Source organism: Cyphomyrmex costatus, unplaced genomic scaffold, assembly GCF_001594065.2.
Source record: "Cyphomyrmex costatus isolate MS0001 unplaced genomic scaffold, Ccosl1.0 scaffold222, whole genome shotgun sequence".
Classification (NCBI taxonomy): domain Eukaryota; kingdom Metazoa; phylum Arthropoda; class Insecta; order Hymenoptera; family Formicidae; genus Cyphomyrmex; species Cyphomyrmex costatus.
In genome coordinates this window covers 846210-866813 of record NW_017276280.1, presented here as the reverse complement: position 1 = coordinate 866813, position 20604 = coordinate 846210, and the positions used below count along the sequence as shown (strand labels likewise).

The 20604-nt window shown below is 36.6% G+C and overlaps 1 protein-coding gene across 1 annotated transcript in view; it reads right to left on the bottom strand.

Moving 5' to 3' along the window:
* fax (failed axon connections) overlaps positions 1–20604 on the bottom strand; it is a 37026-nt gene that overhangs the window by 2258 nt on the left and 14164 nt on the right. The window lies entirely within an intron of this gene.

Genomic DNA, 20604 nt, shown 5'->3' with positions numbered 1-20604 from the left:
AAAGCGACAATAACAAGATATGTTATACTATAATAAAACTATACGTCATATTATTAATATCTATAATATTTATATAATAATAAATTTATTATAGCAATGACTAAATGTATCTAGAGTATTAAAATAAAAATACATATTTTGACACATTATTTTTTACTTGTTTGTGCAGTGGTGCTTCGCAATTCTCATTAAATCGCAATACACTAATAAGAGATAAGCGACACTAGAAAATTAGAGCGCTTCAGGATTCGAATCGAGGTCTCCTCTCCATATTGGTAGACTTTCGTCCTGAGCCCTGACGCTGATAGCTTCTAGGTCGCGCCTATTTCTATTAAATTTCTTACACCAGATTCTACATTTAATTTGAATAACTCGGAATAAAATTGCGGTGAGATTTTCTCTTTCGAGCAGTCTAATAAAGTCGTTCCAGATTAATCGATAATAATCATCTGTAATTATTATTATTCCGTATTTTAGTAATGGAATATTGTAAAACGCTCTATTGCGATTCTTCTTTAATAAATAATATTGCACTGAGATGGATAGGTATACCTACACTCTCGCGAGGCACATGCTCTATTTATAGACGTATGTACCGCGTTAAATGCATAAGTGGGATATCGTGGCTTTCACAGGTGAATCAGCTTATTACATGTAATAACTGCGAACGTTTCACGCGTTGATATACAGGGTGTCTTAGAACCATCACTCGATCAATAAAAATTCTCCGGCATATTTTTTTCTTAATGATAATTTAATTAAAACGAATATTTTATTATTAATATTTAATTAGTTTTAAAATTAAGTTTCTATTAAATTTCTATTAAAATAAATGAGCTTTCTAGAATAAACTGGAAAACAAAATTTTATATCAAGTATTCATACGATTAAAATTGAATTTGTTAAATTAGATTGATTATACTTTTATACTTTTCATGAGAAACATTTTCCTAATTTATTAATAAATTCTTGTTGGCATAAAATCGATTTTAAATACGTTACTCTTTGCTATTACTGGGAAAGGAATTACAATGTCCGAGAAATTTACTTACTTAATTTTATTATACAATTTAAAATGTACCGCATATATACATAAATAAAATAGATTCTGTTCCCTAATTGTACCGCCGCTTTTTGCTAATTAGAGAAAAATAAAATTTAAATGTTATTTTCACAAATATACTTTCCACACAATTTCGTCACGACAGTATAATATCATAAATCACGTAAAGTGTTACATTGATAGTGATTACACAAAGTGTCGTTTTATCATCAGATTAGTTAGTACAAGTGTCGTTAAACCTGCTAGGTGAGATCCGCGTAATACTCGAACACACACAGCGTGCCTTCTCGCTCGCGCAATTTGCCACGTGGAGCAAGTACTTTGTGTTCGTAAAATACAGAGGATAACATCTCCAGTCAAAGTCAAGCGAGAAGAGCGGATAGTACAATAACGTCTCGCCCCGAAAAGCTGCTCGCCGGCGCACCGGAATGGAAATGAAACGGAACAGTAAATCGCACGGAAATTCATAAAGGCGCGCGAGAGGGAAAACGGAGAAAAGGATTAAGAGACGCGTGTGAGCACAACGTGAGAGATACGGAAGAGTGACGAAACGAAAGCTCGGAAGAGCGAACTCGAAACGAACGAACGAACAAAAGGAGCACGAATGCGCGGCGGGGGCCGAGTCGAGGTCGGGGGCGTACGAATAAAAAAAAAGGAAAAAAAAAAGGAATGGAGACCGAGAGGAGGACCGCAGTGCTGCGTGAAATTTTAGCCGTGCTAGAGAAAGCGGCGTTATACGCGCCGCATACGCGGGTCCGTGTCGACACGAGGAGGAGGCAACGTACGTAGAGCGGCGAGATCTATTGCTCTAGTTTTAACCCCTTCAGTCGGGCGCATACGGCGGCGAGATCGATGAGGGCTGGTATATAGCCGCTCATAATATGCGTTTGTCAGCTGTACGAGGGCCGACCGAATGCTTGCAACGGCAAGCGTGAGTTATCCGAATGAGTCATCCTTTTACCGCGCGTTTCTCGTTTCCCTTCATCGATCGATGTAGCTTCTATTTTTTCCTTTTAATCTTTTTGTCGATTCGCACTCTCGAGTAGATCACTGATCTACGAGCGAGAGAGCATCGCGACGTGAAATCTTTCGTGAATCTGTCAACTTTACTCAAGGACATGAAAGTCAACGGAAAATCGAAATGACCATATTTTGGATTCTTATATCAATAAATACCCAAAAATCATCATTTTTATTCCCTCTGACTTGGTACGTTCTCTTTGGGTAATTGCGAAGGAAATATGCGTCAAGATTGGCGCCCATCCTGATTCCACGACTCTCTCGTTATTTAGTTAAGCCGATTTTAATCTGTCAATAAAACGAAAAACGGGGTGGGGTTCGCAGGGCGAACGTTGCTCCTCGGCTCGCCCTCATTCCGGCTCATTTGCGTCCCTATTACGTCATGTTTGTTATTTATCCGTTACATGTTTGATTTCGATATGATAACGATAATAACGAAGGCGAGGTCGGGGCGGAGTCGGGTGCACTGAACGCCCATTGCCCTCGATGTAACATGCATCGGCATCCCTATTACGTCATGTTGTTATTTACCGGATTTTCTCGCGTTTTTCGAGAGGACAGCTCAATCGATTCCGGCTGGTGATGACGACAGGAAGAATTTTGCAGGATGTACTCTTCTCGATATAATATATCTCTATTATATCATGTTTATGGAAATTTCTTTTATAAAGCTCTTATTTAAATTTTTATGGTGTTTTCAAGCGTATTTATGCATTATTCAATATTATTGATTTGTTATTAGAGTCTTCTAAACTTTTTAACGAAACTAATGCCCCTATTTGTGACGCTTATTATATATCATATTTATGGAAATTTTTCTTATATAGTCCTTACTTAAAATTTTATAGCATTTTTAAAGCACAAATGTGCATAATTTTATTAATAATCGCTGTTAAAAAGAATCTAAATTTTTTATTAACAAAAAAGGCTCACTGAATAAAACTAAAAGGCTCCTATTTTATAATTCTTAACGGCAATAACAATATCATATTATTATATTATAATAATATATTTCTTGGCTCTCTACTGAATACAATTCAAATAAATACAATATATTGAAGAACCATATTAAAGGTCGAAACGTATGAAATTATATTACATAAAATTGTATTATAATTATATCATATAAAAAATATAATATTCATGTTAACCAGCCGGGCTCAAATAGCTCCGATAACATATTCATTATATTATTATTGCGCAGCTTTTTCACCATTTACGCAACCTTATTATTGTTAAAACTTACAATTTTCATAAACGTGATAACAGAAATGCATTATACAGACGAGTCGAGAAGAGAGTGGGCCGATCTTATCGTTATCTTCGATAATTTCTGAAGAGGGAGTTTTAGACGAACCACCCTACATAATCCAATGAAATCTACAAGGGACATCCCCCGAGAGAACACCCTTCCGATCTCCGTCCTCGTTACGACCCAAACGCGCGACGAGGAGAGATACGTACTTCGCGGCTTCGATTCCGATTCATGAGAACGTTAACGAGAAGAGTGAATTCACGGGGCGGGGTCGCCTGTAACGTTCGCTCGCTCGTTCGCTCGCGCGCGCGGAGGAGCCGAAAGAAGTGGACGACGAAGGGTGGCTAGCCGGATCGGTGCAGGCGCGCAAGGGAGGAACGCGCGAAGCGGAGGACGATGAACTCGCGCGGCGGCAGGCAGCTTCCGTCGCCTGGCAACGTCCCCACTTGGCAGCCCCCTCCCTTCCCCTCCCCTCCCCCCTTCCTACCGGGCACAGCGTCGAAACATTGGCGCACATGCACGTACATACATAACCCGCGCTGCATCGTGCACGCGTGTCTCTCTATGTGCCCTCGTATATACATGCCGCATATATATGCATTGCGCACCACGCGCTTGTTGTGCATGATGATTTTCTCCTTCTCTCTCCTTCGCTCGACACTCGCCCCCTCCCCCCCCCCCTCTCTCTCTCTCTCTCTCGCTCACTCCGTCGTTCTCGCGCGCTCTTTCTTGTCCCCGTCATCGTATAGTCACCCTCGTTGATCGTAGTCGTGGCCGCCGTCGTTTGCGCTGATATTGATCGCACGGGATGGTGCCGTGAACCGCCGCCGACGCCGCCGACGTCGCCGTTTGCGCGATGTAAGAGCGCGCGTATGCATCGCGCCGAAAAACCAGTCTCGATCGCGGAACAGGGGCAACATCTCTCCCTGCTGAAGGGAGACGAGGACAAGAGGCAGACAGAGAGAGAGAGAGAGAGAGAGAGAGAGAGAGAGAGAGAGAGAGAGAGAAAGAGCGGGGATGTCTCTGTATGTAGCACAGATGTGTGTCCAGGGTCAAAGTTCGGAATACGTTATCGATTAGACTGGACCGTTTTACGTTAGGTCCAGGTAAAGCAAGGGCGTTTGAACCGCTGTAGCATCGATCGCTTTTGATTACGTTCTATTTAGAGCAGAAGCTGTGGGCTTCTCTTTAAGCTTTCTCGGAAAATGTGGCGGTCGTTCGAATTATGATACTGCAATCGGACGAGTCGCGAATATGAATCGACACATTCTTTTTTTCCCTCGCAATTAACCCTGTAACGGCACACTTATTTTCAGCATCTCAGAGCACACTCTATCCATGAGTCATTTATGTTCGACCTAATTTTGAGCACTTCAAGAGAGTGCGCTTAAATTCCGTAAAAATTCACGCACGCTCTTTAATGTATACTAAATTATTCTCTCGATCATTCTGTTATGTGGATATCGGAGAAAAGTTTGGAAAATTTATAAAAATTATACAGATATGTGAAAAACAAGAACTTTTATAATTGAGATGGAACTCGAATGACCCATGTCAACCGTTGGAAGACAGACGGTTAGTTATAACGAAAAGTATAGTTCAATATTTTTTATTATTTTTCGAAATATATATTTGCGATCTTTATCTTACCAATTACTATCAAAACAAACTACGCGCGAGACATTTAAGTAACATAAATAATAGTTAATAAAAAAGAATAAAAATAAAATTATATGACGAAGTATAAAATATCTTCTCGAAATCTGTTTCCTGAATTTATTTTATGGTACTAAGAAATGATTGTAAGAAATGCTTGTAAATATAGCTACAGATATTTAATATTATATTCATATAAAGAGTTCTAAAACATAACAATAAATATTTAAAAAAAAAAACAGATTATTTATAACCATATTAAGACGAAAATGTCGAGGCTGACATAATTTTCAAATGGGAAGCATTTAAAAATTATAAATAAAACAGGACTAAAATTTTGGAATAGCAAAAGGTGATCATTATGAAGGTGCTTCTTCAAACTTCATGCCTTTACAAATAACAAAATTTAGCACCTTCACACTGATCATCTTGCCATTCATGATCGCACGAAACTTTAGCCCTCTGTCTCATTCGTAATTTTTTAACTCTTTTCACTTAAAAGCTAATTCAGCCTCGATATTTTCGTGTTAGACTTTTCTCTCTTAAAATATTAATACGTTAAAGAGTCTGTCTTTAAAATATTCATCATTACTTTATAGAAACACCGTATGTATGAATATATATATTAAATATTTCCCAAGTCTTGTCGCATGGCCTTTTCTGAAATCGAGTATTCATAATGGAAATCTTTAAGAGGATATTCCAAAAAGAAATTTCTATATATAATCCGAGAACACTCTGAATACTTCGTACCGAAAAGTACACATGCAAATCGGCTTGGTCGATGCCACGCGACAATACGCCGCGTCGCGCAATCTAAGCATATATCCGATCCCTCTCATTCATCCTAATGGACCAGAAGCATACTGTTTCCACGGCGCGTTGCGTCGGTCGATGCGTTTCCAGCGCGACGGATGTCGCCGGAAGATTTGCATGTGTATGCCGTAGACGTGCGTCGCGTGGCACAGTATAATCGGCTACTTGCAGCGGTGTCCATTGCACGCACAGACGCGCGCACATACAAAGTACCGATTTCACGAAATACGCGCATGCATATATGCGATTTGCATCGCATACTCCACGCGAGAAACGCCAACCTACCGGCGTATAAGTTTCGACATCGAATTCTTCGTCTCCGCGCGCGCGAAAGAAAATTCTTCTCGCCTTCTTCCTTTCATCATCGCCGCGCCCCTCACTCGACCCTAATTCTTTTATCGTTAATTGCTGAGAGTTAAAGAGATTCTCTAATTCGACGATTGGCAATATTGAAAGTAGAGAGACGAAAAAGAAAGTCGCGATCCGTTCGAATTTAACAGCTGAGAAGAAATTGATTTGCTCTGATTGGTTGAAAAGTAATCGCCAATTGCTAATATAACGATCAAGAAGCGATCGCTAGGGTGATTAAGGCTTTAGAACCATCTAGAAATAATTACCTCGGAATCTTAAGTAAGGTGAGTAATGCTGCAAAAGGTTTTGACATTCTAGCAACCAGTTTGAGCGCATCCTACATAATTATTTTAACGATCCAACAAATTTATTTTCAGATCCGTAGCTATACTCTTTAAAGCCCTTAGAGCGAATCTCACTCTATAGAGTATGAAACCTCATTATGGAAGATTGAAAATTGAGCCGTTCTTTTCAAAAGAAGTTCAATTTTCACTCTTTAGAGTAAGATTTCACTCCAATAAACGTAGAAAGGAGCTAAACTTTTAAATATACTTCAGCAAAACAGTCCCTTTTGTGAGAGATTTCACACGTTCGCCGTTCGTATATCACAAACGACATACGTCGCCGGTATATATGCGCGTGACGCACGAACGTCGAAAGTGTTAAGGCAATTTTAACTGGTAGCATGGACATAAAAAAAAAAACGAAAGACGAGTTAAGCATGCATAGTATCGCTTGGCGTGTCGTAGGATCACGTTGCTTGGATCAAGTAGATCGGTAGCTCAGTTAAACTCTCTCAGCAGAGATAATCCTTAACTCCATCTCACTTACTTATATATTCAAAATGCTTAGATTGCGAACATAAATTAGCTTACGACGGCCACGTGTGTATCAAAAGCTTATATTAAATTCCTTTCTCATGTCAAATTATTGTTCTTATCGTATACGTTTTAAATATCCGTTCCTCTCTTATCTTTTCCAAGTCCAAATCAGCAGTTATTTGAGCGCAACATAAATAACAATATCCTTCATGTATATTTACAGTCGTTTTTTTTTTATGGCAAAGAAAAAAACCACCTGAAAATATTACGTTAAAATTTAACGCAACTTTTTAGATTGTTTTGCCTTCGCCGTGAAAACGATCGATTTCTAACGGTATTTGGTTGGATATTGCAATTATAGTACATCGTGGATCGAAAGATCGAATCTCTCTGGATACGCTGAATGCGCGATTAATAAAGGCGCCGACGAATGCGAAGTTGTACTCTTGTTTCAGTAATCAGTCAAATTGGGAGAAACACCACGCCTTGCATTCACGGATGGTGAATTATCTCGACATTTAACCCTCTGTTTCCTCGAGCGTGACACCGTAAAGTCGCACAATGGGGCCCGTTCATGTCGCGTAAACTATCTTACGAAACACGATAACCGCGTCGATATCCTTGCAACAAATAGCTGCGAATAGCTGCTCGTCCGAGAACTTAACGCTGCTCAGTTTCGGAAACAGAGTTGTATAACAAATACGTTCGTTGCTTCTCCATTTTTTGCAAGACAAACTGTATAACTCTCCGTATAATTTTTAAGAAATGCGTAAAAGACGCGAAGATCCGTAAATAATCCATCAATAAACTGAAAACTAGCTATAAATATAATTAATTATAAGATAATTAATTAAAAATATTTCTATTAAACGTTTTATAAATCTTATACATATATATCTTTTTCTAAATAATTTTAAATATGTTGATACGGTGTTTATAATTAGACTTTACAAACTTTTGAAAGAGATTTAATTTACTGCCATTTAAAATCGTAAGTAATTATCTGCATTTACTCGCAACAGTATTAAACTTATATACCATAAATCCACATTCTATCACGTTTTTAGAATCTAAAGTATATCTTTCGCATCTCAGATAATTTCATAGATATTCACTGTACAACATTTATGTTCCCGCTTCTCACGAGATTATTTTTCTATATTTAATTAAACCGTAAGCACAGATAAGAATTCTAAGACTTGGACCATTCCGTACAATAATAACCCACGAAGTGATATGCAAATCGATTTATTGCACCAGCTTCTTTATTATATGACATCGTTGCCGTCGTTATACGACTAACTGAGATTGCAGCATCACGGTGTATCGTCGATAAAATGAACTGTATTGAGTGAAGGTATATAGATAACGAGAGGGAGAAAGAGTACGTGTTTTGCGGGAGAGAAAGAGAGAGAGAGCCGCGCAAGCAACCTCGGTATACATTCGGGGGACGCGCGCAGATCAGCGAAGCGTCGTCTATTTTTCTATGGAGTGCAATGAACCCCCGCCGTCCGTCCGCCTCGCCATTCCGCCAGGCCCAGCGTGACGAAATGAATTCTCGCGGTCGAGGAATGTCAAGCAGAGGGGGGGGGGGGGAGGGGGGGGGAAGAGAAAGATGAAAGAGAAACGACCGCGAAGTCAAAGTTAAGCCCTTCCTCCCTCCTTGCCGCGGCATTTCTCGGCGCGGCGTCGATAAGATAAGCCGTAATGAGGTTCAATTGGAAGATTAATTAATTAAAACCCACGGCGAAGGAATTAAATTGAACGATATATTGCGGACGGTATGCAGGCACTGCACTGTTATAGACATCAAAGGAGCAATGGCAACCCATATTCTTCGAGTTAAATGTTTTATTATTTTTAACTTTCACGTTGAAATGTAAAATCGATCCATTTCCGTGGTTGGTTTCAGTAAGTAAACATCGTCCATATTGACAACGCATTTATAGTTAACGTTAAATAATGAACTAAATCCGAGTCCAAAACAGATACATATTTTATTGACTTATAACTGTTTAAACTCCATTGTTTTACAATTATGTCAAATCAATGACATATTGGCTAAAAGTAGCGACACGATCCATGTAAGAAACAATTAAGAACGACTGAAATTGCGGATATAATTTGACATTATGAATTTAAACAGGGCGAGTTGCTGTTGATGCAGCTACTGGATCGGGGTGATATCGGAGGAGAATGAGAAAACGCGAACTCGGGCGTGTACGAGACGAGCGGCTTGCTCTTCGCTGACGAGACGGAGGCAAGAGCGAGGAGAGAGAGAGAGAGAGAAAGAGAGACGAGGGCGCGCAAGAGGGATTTACAGCTGCCGGGATGCGGAGACCCGTAATTATGTTGCGGTCGGCCGCGGCGTTGACGAACGTGAGGCGTTTCTCGGCGCGACGTCAAGCTCGCGACTCCGGAACGCTTCGTTGCACGACGCCCTCCTCGCCTCCGCTTCCCGACGGCGCGATGCGCTGAATACGTTTAACACTTATATTTTCACGTCTTTGACGTTGGGCACACCCATTGGCGGATCTAGAAATTTATTGCGAGGGAGCGAATCATTGCATGCTGGTTCGCCGCGAGCGAAATTTTATTTAAAGTCAAAAACGTGAAAAATATTAAATTATTATCAAAATTATATGATCAAGCATTTCAGAATTATTAGAAATATATATATATATTTTTTTTGTTATAAATGTTTTTCAAAAAGGGGATTTCAGGGAGGGATATGATCTTCTCCTTCCTCGTTAAATATTAGATAATCTCTAATGAGCCGTGTAAATGCGCGATATTTTCCTGCGGCATAAATTTTATGCGAGAAAATATTCTATTTGCTTACGAAACGAAATATTGCTTGTTAACATTGTCAGGACCATAATAATTCCGTATTCATTTTGTAGAACTTATTTCAGCAGAGATACATTTTAAATCAAATTTTAATTAAACTCGATAATTACACATCTCCATTATTTTGAAATTCGAATATAAATTATTTTAAAAAATGATCTTTTAAATTTACATGATACACACCATATTTCCATTTATAAAACTTCATTGTTCTCTCTCGAATGTAAATTTATTTCGCATTAAAAATAAAAAGAGCAGAATGAATAACGAAGAAATGTAACGTTCCATAGCGTAAAAATCTGTCAGTTATCGAATCGTACCCAAAAAACTCGAGATATAATTCTTGCTCTTCTTAAAATGGCCGGGAAAGACATCTCATCGTACTCTCAATAAATTATACGATTCTGAGAAGATTAATAAATATTTCCGGGGCGCTCACGTTCAACGCCTCCGTAAGAGTTTTCGTCGATAGAGTTTCTTTTTTTTTTTTTTCCTAGAACACGAAACCGCGATTACTGCGTGACCGAGTATCAATGAAATAATTACGGCGGAGACCGAGCTCTCTCGGAAAGTACGAGGCGCGCGAGTGGACGCGCGGCGCGTTACGATTCCGCTCCGTAACGAGAAGGAGAGAAGAGAGAGGAAGACAATCCCATTTCCAGAGCGGGCAATCTTGTCACCGACTAATGGAATGTAATAGAACGCTTGCCAGTCACCGCCTTGCCCTCTCGCCGTCCTTCTCGTTCCCGTCGCGTCTTCTCCCCTGCCCGTTTCGCTCGCCTCCGACGACGCATCCGCAGACTTTCCTCTTTGTCCACGCGCTTTGTTCGCGTTGCGAGAGATACGCGCGCGATCGCGCGCGCCTCCAGAGGGAGAACGAGAAAGGGGACAAGGGAGAGCGCGAGTGAGGCCTTTTCGTCGCTATTTTAAGAGACGCGCTCCCGCCCCCGCACTTATTTCCGCCGCTTTTATTTCTATATATGCCGTCGTACTTGAAATTAGACAGCTGGCGCGCCGTGAAAAAATCTCGTGGCGCAGGCAGATCAACTCCACGCGTCGAACCGCTGCCTTCGTGTCTACGCATCTCACGACAACGGTAATTTAAATGTGCCGATGTTATGACTAGCTGCCCTGACGACTCTAGCTACTTTAGTCTTCAGTTATGAAAATAAATCTTCCCTGCTGTATTTAAAAAAATAAAAGAGGGAAAAGTATCAAGAAGGTCAACATCCGAAAGGGTAATCGTTTATTTAATGTAATCATAGGACGGAATTCCTGAAATCATTATAAAATTTATATGAAATTCCGACGTTTATATGTAATCCGATAATTACATATCCAACTACAAGAAATAATTGTATATATTAGATAAGATTGTTTATTTTACCAAATGTCACTAAATAAAATTCGTATGAAATCAAATGAAATCATGTAATCTGTGGGACAATATTTCAGATACTAGTTATATCCCCTTGTCAGCATCAATACGTTCCTCGCCCTGTTGAAGCGAACGGCAAAGCGTTCACAAAACGTTGGCATTATAGTAATAGATCATGACACGGCGATAATTCGCAAACCCTCTGGTATTACTGAAGAACATATCCGTGAAAAGTATTATAAAAAGTATGGTTCTCTTTCTCTCTCTTTTATTTGGAAATACAGAGAATGCATTTAATATTTACACTGATAAAATCATGTTATATTAACAGCATTATTATAATTAAAAGTAGTCTGGTTAATTTAATATTTAATATAATATTTGATATTATTTGTTTCGTAAAATACCGTTATGAATTAACAAAATTATTTTAAATTATAATGACGCTTTATTAAATTTATGTATCATATTTTTTTATGCATAAAATGAAAAAATCTACTTTAATTGTAAAATATCTACGTAATCTAATTTAATATTCACATATGTATATTTATAATACAAATTTTTTAACTTTTTTCCTCATCCTTTCTTCTCTTTTCTCTCAGTATGTATTTAGTGATTTGTTGACAGTAACATTGCAGTAACAATTGAAACTTGATAAAAACAAGCGGTTGTAAACAGGAACCATAAAACGACTAATAATAAACAATTATCGAATGTCATAAGCCGTTAAAAACAAAAACTGAAAAGTGACGGACCAGCGACAGATGATAACTACGGTGCGTTCCGTTTCACGCATGATGCGCATAATGCATCGTTTATCTTTGTTGCCCACCAAATGTTAAACAAGGACAATTGATGCATTATGCGCATCATGCGCGAAGCAGAACGTACCTTATGACGCCGCGCCGTCCGAAAATGCTGCGTTCGAAATTTTGATATATCTTGTAATGTATATCTCATCTTTCACAGCTGCGAAAGGCGATAATTTAATTAGCTTGCTTGGACTTCAGAGAATGAAATACGAGTAGTGGAAAAGACGAAACTTAATATGCAGCACGACAAAATCTTTCTTCATAATATTCCAATTCGTATTACTCATGAATATTCATATCAACAATTATATTTTTTGTCACGTAATTAATATACCTTAATATTCAACTACTAAAATACACTCGATACTTTGTTTTTACTAAATAAGAATTGAAAGATCGGTCCTTCAGTCAAATTTATGAGATTTATATGTCTCCTTAAAAAGAAACTCAGAGACAAACTTATAGGTATAGAAACTTCAGACAAAAGCAAAAGAAGAAACAGGTAATAAAAATTATATTTAGAAACATTTGTTACCGCAATGCGAGTTACGTGCTCGGTTCTCGATCGTGACTGACTTGCCCTCGTAACAATAACGGCGTTCCGATAAAAATAACAGTCGCGATAACAACATTGAGGAAAATTCAAATACATACTAAACCCTACCATTAAAAAAAAAAAAAACGATTTTGTAATCGCATATATTTCTTTCTATTATCGAAACAAGTTCAAATATCTTTGGAGATAAGAAGAAAAGCCGTTGAGTATACGCAGTATGTAGCACAAAAAAATTTTCTACCACGTAAATTTTTATACTTTTTTGCTCTACTGAATCGCGTGATATAAGTAACAGACACGAACTAAGCACGTCGTATTTCACGCGCAGTTAGTATGTCCCAAGAACAATGTGCACATTGTTCGTGTTGTGTGCACAAACTCTGTACACATAATTTGCATGAACCATCGCTTGCAAATCTTTTACTGCGTCTCTGGAATCATGCAAGTTTAGAACAATGGCAATAGAGAAGATAAACAGGAGGTAATAGACGTACAATAGAATCCGAGTTATCGAGACAGAATTTCGAAGCCATGTTGATTTACCAACACACAGATTCGTAAAATATTAATTTGATTCCTATATTAGAAAAAAAAAGAGTCTGATTGTATTAATGGAAATTCTGATTAAAAATGAACAAAACAGAATTTTCTGATTAAATTTATTATATTAATATTTTTAATATATATAATTCTACAGTGAAAAAAGTTTACCAAATATTAATACATGTTTCTCTGAATTGTACTAACAAATCAATAGTTTTTGTGGGAAATAAATATACATTTAATCAATATTTTTAGTCAGAACTCTATTCAAGCAAATGTTTATTAAAATTTAGTATTTTCTTTTCAGTGTAGTTGAGAAAACCAGTACTCTGATTGATACGATCAGAATCTTCTGATTCGTTTATTTTCAATCATAAATTTTTCTCAGTCTAGCTTCATATTTCATTGGTGCTCGATAAAACGAGATCAATTCGGCAAAAACCGCGGGTATACGATGCAGCATTGACATCTATAAATAAGCATGTAGAAAGAATGCAATATTGAACATATGCCGACCCAATGTTATATTTTGAGCAAGGTCTATGGAAAATCAATCGCTTTCAGTTAAACCCATCTCTTAGGAATTCTCAGAAATTCTGCAGGGTCACTTTATTATTGTGATATACTTTTCATATGAACACGTGCGTACGTCTGAAGTTTCTCGAAAGGGGGATTCTTCGTGGAGTCTCAAGTCTAAAGACATAAAGCATCGACTGCGTCATTCATGTGTAAAATTGATCGATAAAAGAGAGATAGGACACGAAGACGGACTGCTTTATCTATTTCTGTTCAACCAATTATAATATGTAAAAGAAGAGACTTGAGAGAAATTTTTAGGTAAAACTATAGTTTTATTATAATTATTTTCGGTTGTTAATTAAATACATATTGATTAATAGAGCTGTACATATATAGTTATTACAAATACTGTAATAGTAATAATCATAATTATAGTAATGTGTGACTATAGTTACAAATACCAAAAAGCTTTTGTTATAGAAAGATGACCGTCTTCATCTTTCTCTCTCTCCCTCTCTCCTATATTTTTGTTGACCATTTGATATACTATTTAGATACGGATGACGCAATCCATGCTCTATGTCTTTGTCCAAGACCACCCAGGGAATAGTTTTATCATAAATTTTTTTCATGGAATGGTTTTTATTAAAAGTTACTTATGAAAGAATACACAATTTAAAAATATGATCAATCGCGTTTAATTACACAAAGCTTTACAATAATACAAAAAAATAGTTATTCAACTGATAAAGGAGAAACACTCGAGAACATTCTAGGCATACGCCTTGTTACAGTATTTCAAATGAAGACATTAATTTATGTATTAACAATACAAATATTAAACTAATAGAGAGAGATCGATACATTGAAAAGTATATTATGAAGTCAAATGTCTTAATCTAGAAGTCATCTGACTAAGATCTATCACTATTGCAAGACCTTACAAACCGCTTGATATCACAATTCGCAGGGAAAAGAAACGAGCAACAACGATGTTCTATCTTTTGAGAAAAGACAATCTAAAGTAATAATTGCCATCTCTCGCAATTAGTTTGATGTAATTACCAACCGCTAGTAAAAGACATCTGTTCTAACAGTTTTGAAAGGACCTTCGGTTTTGCTCCGCTTTGCGATACCAATGAAAATCGACGCGAAAACAATACACGTTTCACCTTCAGAAAGATCGTTCGCGAATTTACGACCGAGTTGTACGACGCATTTTCCTCGACGACAAAGCAAACGTTACCGGGAAACAGTTTGTAACGGTCATTGGCAACGATGATGGCGGTGGATTTTCGTGCATCTGAAATGTCCGAGCGACTCTGGAGAATCACTTATACCGCAGGTAATATCGTGTAACGGGATCGATAATAATATCGAGGAAATATCGTGTTACGCGGGTAAGGTACCAGAACTACAGACGCATGTCGCACGTGGTGTTGTACCGTGTGTTATAGCGAGCACTACTATTGCGTATTTAAGAAAAGCGTGACGCGAAGACCAGCGAGTATTGCATGTCGAACGTCAAATCGAGGTTGCATTAAACGATACGAAACTCGAAAAATTACGTCTACCATACATGAATCAATCTGGGTGTAATAGATAGCATAAATATAACGTTTCCCATTAAGGCAAGATAAGATCGCGGTAGTTGTTGACACAATCCTTGATGCTTGAACATTCATGAATACGTTCATTTTAATAATGCAGTCTCTCGAAAGTGATTACGTTTACACCGAGAGGTTTATTTTACGGCCTGATCTATATATGCCAGGTCGGGTCACTAAAAAGTGAGATACGACCATAGAGAAGATATTATAGATCATCTATCAAATATTTATACAAAAGAGCCTAAATAATTGGAAGTCGAATTTGGGATATAGGCAGCGGTCTAAATACACAGTGCAAATGTAGCCACTTGTGTACATATTCCTAGATTCAATTTAATACCAGGATTGTAATTAATTCTATATTGATAGACAATTCTATCTTTTCGCTTTTATAAAGACAGAAACAGACTAAAAAAGAAAGATAAATTTTCGATATAAATATGAGAGTAACGTAATCATTTATGTACAAAAAAATAAATAAAAATTACTAGTCGACTTTGAAATCAAATTTTGGAGTAAAGTTGATTTAAAATATTTTAAGTAATATTAAATATATAATAAATAAATAATACTAGTACTAATATATTAATATTATCATTATTAATATTTCTTCTAATATTAGAGTATAAAATTACGTAAAATCATGAGTACAAATTTCAGAGAATTCCGTACAATCGCAAACGTGATTAAATCGCCATCATTAAATTGGTCCAGACATCTTTTTGAAAAAGAGGAGACGATCTCGTGACATATGATAATTGCGAAAACTTCAAATTATCTAAACCGACATCCCCAGCGGAACTTCAATGCGTATGACAATGTTACAATAGTTATTGCGTCAGTAACTATAAGACGGTATTCCAGGATATACCATTCCGGTGAGTCACTCTTCATGAATAATTGCGCCGGATCTGTGAAGCTGGCACGACATTCTATTAATATCGAAAAAATAATGACAATTCCAGTAGCACTTTTCATAGTTCTACAGTTCTACATAAAAATAAAAAAAGATCCGCATTTTTTATATAAAAAAATTACCGAATTTGAAGATATGATATGCTAACTTCGCGAAACCATTTATACTAGATACTTGAAGAAAGAATCGTGCTGATGGCTTATAGCACTTTTAGCGACAGTTCTCGTTAGATTTTAGCAGAATTCCAACTGCTACGTATTTTTTTATTAACACGTATTTTTAGGCAGACAATATATTTGTCTTTTTTAATATTTTTAAGTATTTTTAATATCTGGATCCAGCTAAGTTTTGTCATCTTGATGTCTATATAGAATAGCACTAAAAATTGTAATGTAAAATACAAATGTAAAGAAATGATTAACTTACACTAAAAAAGTTCTTAATATTAGCTCAACTTTAACGTAAAAATTTTGTGCTGCCAAAAAATATATTTCACGTGTGATACTTTCTTCAAAAAATCCTCGTCGATGTGACTCTTTCCTTGCGAATGAAAGACTTATCAAATTTGTTAGCGTTAAATAATTTGTAGTCGTTAAATACTCGCTATTCTGTAAAAAAAACTTCTAAGAAGCCGTTTTTCAATCAGATATCAAGTATAAGTAAGCGCACTTTATATTCCTGTCGCAAAAGCGGCATTTTTTGAGATTAATACTTGTTTTGATGCGGCAGCACAAAAGGATCAAAGGATACGCCACGGAACATTTTTTTCTATATGGAGTCACCGAAACTCTGACTAAAAATGATTTTAGGGAATAAAACTTTGCTAAAACAATTAAAAACTATCGCTTAAACAGCTGCAAATAATCATCACGACACTTTTCCTCCAGCTGTTGTACTACATAGATCTAAAAATTGATAAATTAATTAAAAGTATACAGTCGAAACTGTTTGAGAAACCAAATTTGGTTCTTATATATAAAAAATGCGGATCTTTTTGTTATTTTTTATGTAGAACTGTAGAACTATGAAAAGTGCTACTAGAATTATTTTTTCAATATTAATAAAATGTGTCAACTTCACAGATTCCCGCGTAACCGATCACGCTGGACGATAAAAACTCGCGCCGCGTTCACGTCGTTTAATCAGAATACTCTAGAATCGCTTAATGTACGACCGACGTTATTATTTACCATGCATTGCGATGTCTCATTACCGATCGCGTTTGATTAGCTGCGTGACTTGATGGTGGATGAGAATTTATCATTAAAAGAAATTCCACAGAGTAACACATTTGCGTTAATTTATCATCGATCGCTCGATCGTATACAGCAAATCCGATTGAAAGTAAAAACAGTCGCAAATCTTGCGTCTGTTGACTTCTCAATTAAGAGAGATCGATAGCGCTAGTTGGAATTTTTATTGGTTTGACTTCTGCACTGAAAATAAATACTAATTGTAAGTTTTAATAAATATTTGCTTGAATAGTTCTAAGTAAGAATTCTAAATAAAATACAATATTTACTAAATGTAAACATATATTTTTTTAATACAAAAACCACTAATTTCATTTAACTATCACTTTTTCTTGAGTAAATATTTATTTACCATAAATATTTCGAACTATTAAAAAAATGCATACTAACATTTAGTAAATTTCTCTTCGGTATACCTTTTGCGTTACGTGATATGTGTGGCTACGTTATAATATTTCACTGCGATTTATTATTACGGTGGGTAGCACTACTGGTAGGCAGCATTTAGCTTTATTCAATGCAAATTTTATTTACGTTCCTCCCTTTCATTCCCTTATTCATGATAATTGCCGGCTAGACAATATAAATGTTTTATTATATAAATATTACAACAAATATTACTCATATAATTAATATATCACAAATATGTTTTAAGAGACAGCATATTTTTTCCTCCCTTACTCCACAAATATCTTTATTTATGTCCACGTATACATGTCGCAGCAAAATATTTACTGATTTTATGAATTATGTAATATCGCAGTATCTCTTGACATTTAACATTTAGACACGCCTCTTGAACGAAAAAGATCATTTACAGATTAGCTGGCGAATGTAACATTTTTTCCACAGGAGCGCTTGAAAACCTATATACATTGTAAAATCGTTTACAACAGACTATCGACTGACATGCGCGAATAAAAAAATACAGATAAACACTTCCGAGAGAGGGGAGATAAAGATTCCTTAAGAATTAATCGGATCGGCAAGGAACGTAAATAATCTGACCGGCATGCATAGCGATTGGCAATGCTGGCTGGGAGGAAAGAGGACACGAGGGAGGAGTAAGGCGCGAGAAGTAATTCCGCAGTCGCGCGTGCACGCGAGGAGATTGTTTTCCATCGGCAGCTCGTCAATATGTATCGCATTATTCCTCGCTCGCCGGTGCGTCCGAGGGCTGTCCCGTCTTGCGATATATACGTGCGACTGACTCGCGCACATTACTATATAAAGTGAGCACCCGGAGGCCGCATACGCTCCTCTTTATCGCCGTCGTCGCGTCCTGCCACGGGAGAGGCATGCTTTATGAATACCGATTTCCATTCCGCACCCGTCGCTCTCTCGCGGCATCGAATTATTGACGCAAGGCGGCCTTTGGCACGCGCTCGAATAACAAGCGCGATACGAGATTCTTGAAGTGGCGAATGTAACGAGGAGAACGTTCACTAATGGGCGCGAACTTGACGACTGATATTCTTCGTTAGAACCGAAGATAAAACATGGACTGTGCCGTTCGTTTCTGAAGAGGAAGTCCGAATAGATTTATAGTGACGCAGATTAATCATATTAGTGTGATTGTTTTCTGAATTTTTCTGAAATATATTCACGATTTTACATAATTTCGTCCTCTATAGTATTAGAAAAAATATTAGTAAAACTGATGAATAACAATAAAATAGAAATAAGACGCAAAGATGTCTCTATCTCTTTTCATTCAATCACAATATTTTAGAAAGGGAGGGAGATTGGTCATCTTCGTATTATAGTTTCTATCTTTCGTTTTTGTTGACTACATATTTGATATCTTATTACGATAGATACGAATGACGCAATCCATGTTCTATGTCTTGATTAGAACGGCATTTTGTACGAAATTCATTCGCGTGTTCTTTTTAAAACTTTAAAATTATTCATAAAGTATATTTAAAATTATTATACCCCGAATGGGTGTAGCTGCGAATAATGAATTTGTAATTGCGTCCTTCTGCCACGAAATCAGAATTCCGTTGAATTTATGTTCACTTAGATTTGATTGAAGAATTTATCCACCTGTAATTTTAAAGTGAAATTCTTCAAAAGTATTTCCTTCATTCTCACCTTTATCAAGCAATTTTATCTACAAAACTGTACCTAACTGTATATAGTCTAGAAATTGTAATCTGTGAAAATGTTAAAGAAAAATTATTTAGACAAGGAACACACGTCGTAAAATAAATGTAGTGTTATGTATGCATGTATCATTCACTGTTTAACATCGATTGTCGCTGTTGCATGTTTGCACCGCGATTAAGTCAACAATAGATCCGCTAACTCACAACTAAAGCGTTAAATGGCCTTTGTTTGATTTGAGACTTAACAGCTTTGTATAACGAACGAAAGTAATTCCGTCTGTTCGTTTCAATTTATACACATTCAAGTTTCGAAATTAATGTCATCTCACAAAGTATCGTATACTTAATTACCAATCATATCACTTAATGATAACTTAATGATAACTGATGTGTTTATAAAACTTCTACAGGCGATGGGAACTCGCTTTATAAATCTGAGAAAGAATGTGCGAAAATAAAGAAAGAACATATCAAAGTTATGCTTGTTGTCAATATATTGATAAATGAGATTTTTAAGAGAAAAGAGAAAACATATCAATTAAAACTCGTCTTCCCAGAGTAAATGACATAATTCTTTAATCGTGATTCGATTAAGTTGAATTTTAAACATATTACAAGCAACATTCATGTCATGATACGCTGATAAGAGATATATATGCAATGTAATTGAACACGTTAATTTCAAGAAAATTACTCATACTCCGGTTATAAAATATGCCATAAACTATGTAATATGTCGTAAACTCGTTTAAAATAAAAAGAACTTACGAAAAAATTAAGAAAGAAGAATTACTTAAAAAATACTTTGCAGTGAAAGTAAACTTGATATTCAACATTAATATTCGAAAAAAAATTAAAATCAATTCATCCTGCAAAAAATGGAAGTATAGACAGTAATTACACTCGTAGCTAATTTCCAGCTTGGTTTCAACGTACTTTCAATTTAGCGTGTGAGACTTTCAAGTAGGAAATAAAAGTTACAAAAATCACGATAAACGACGCGACGTCCGTTTCCCCCGTTTCGGAAAGAACGAAATCGATCGCACATTTTCCGGTAAATATACTCTCTAT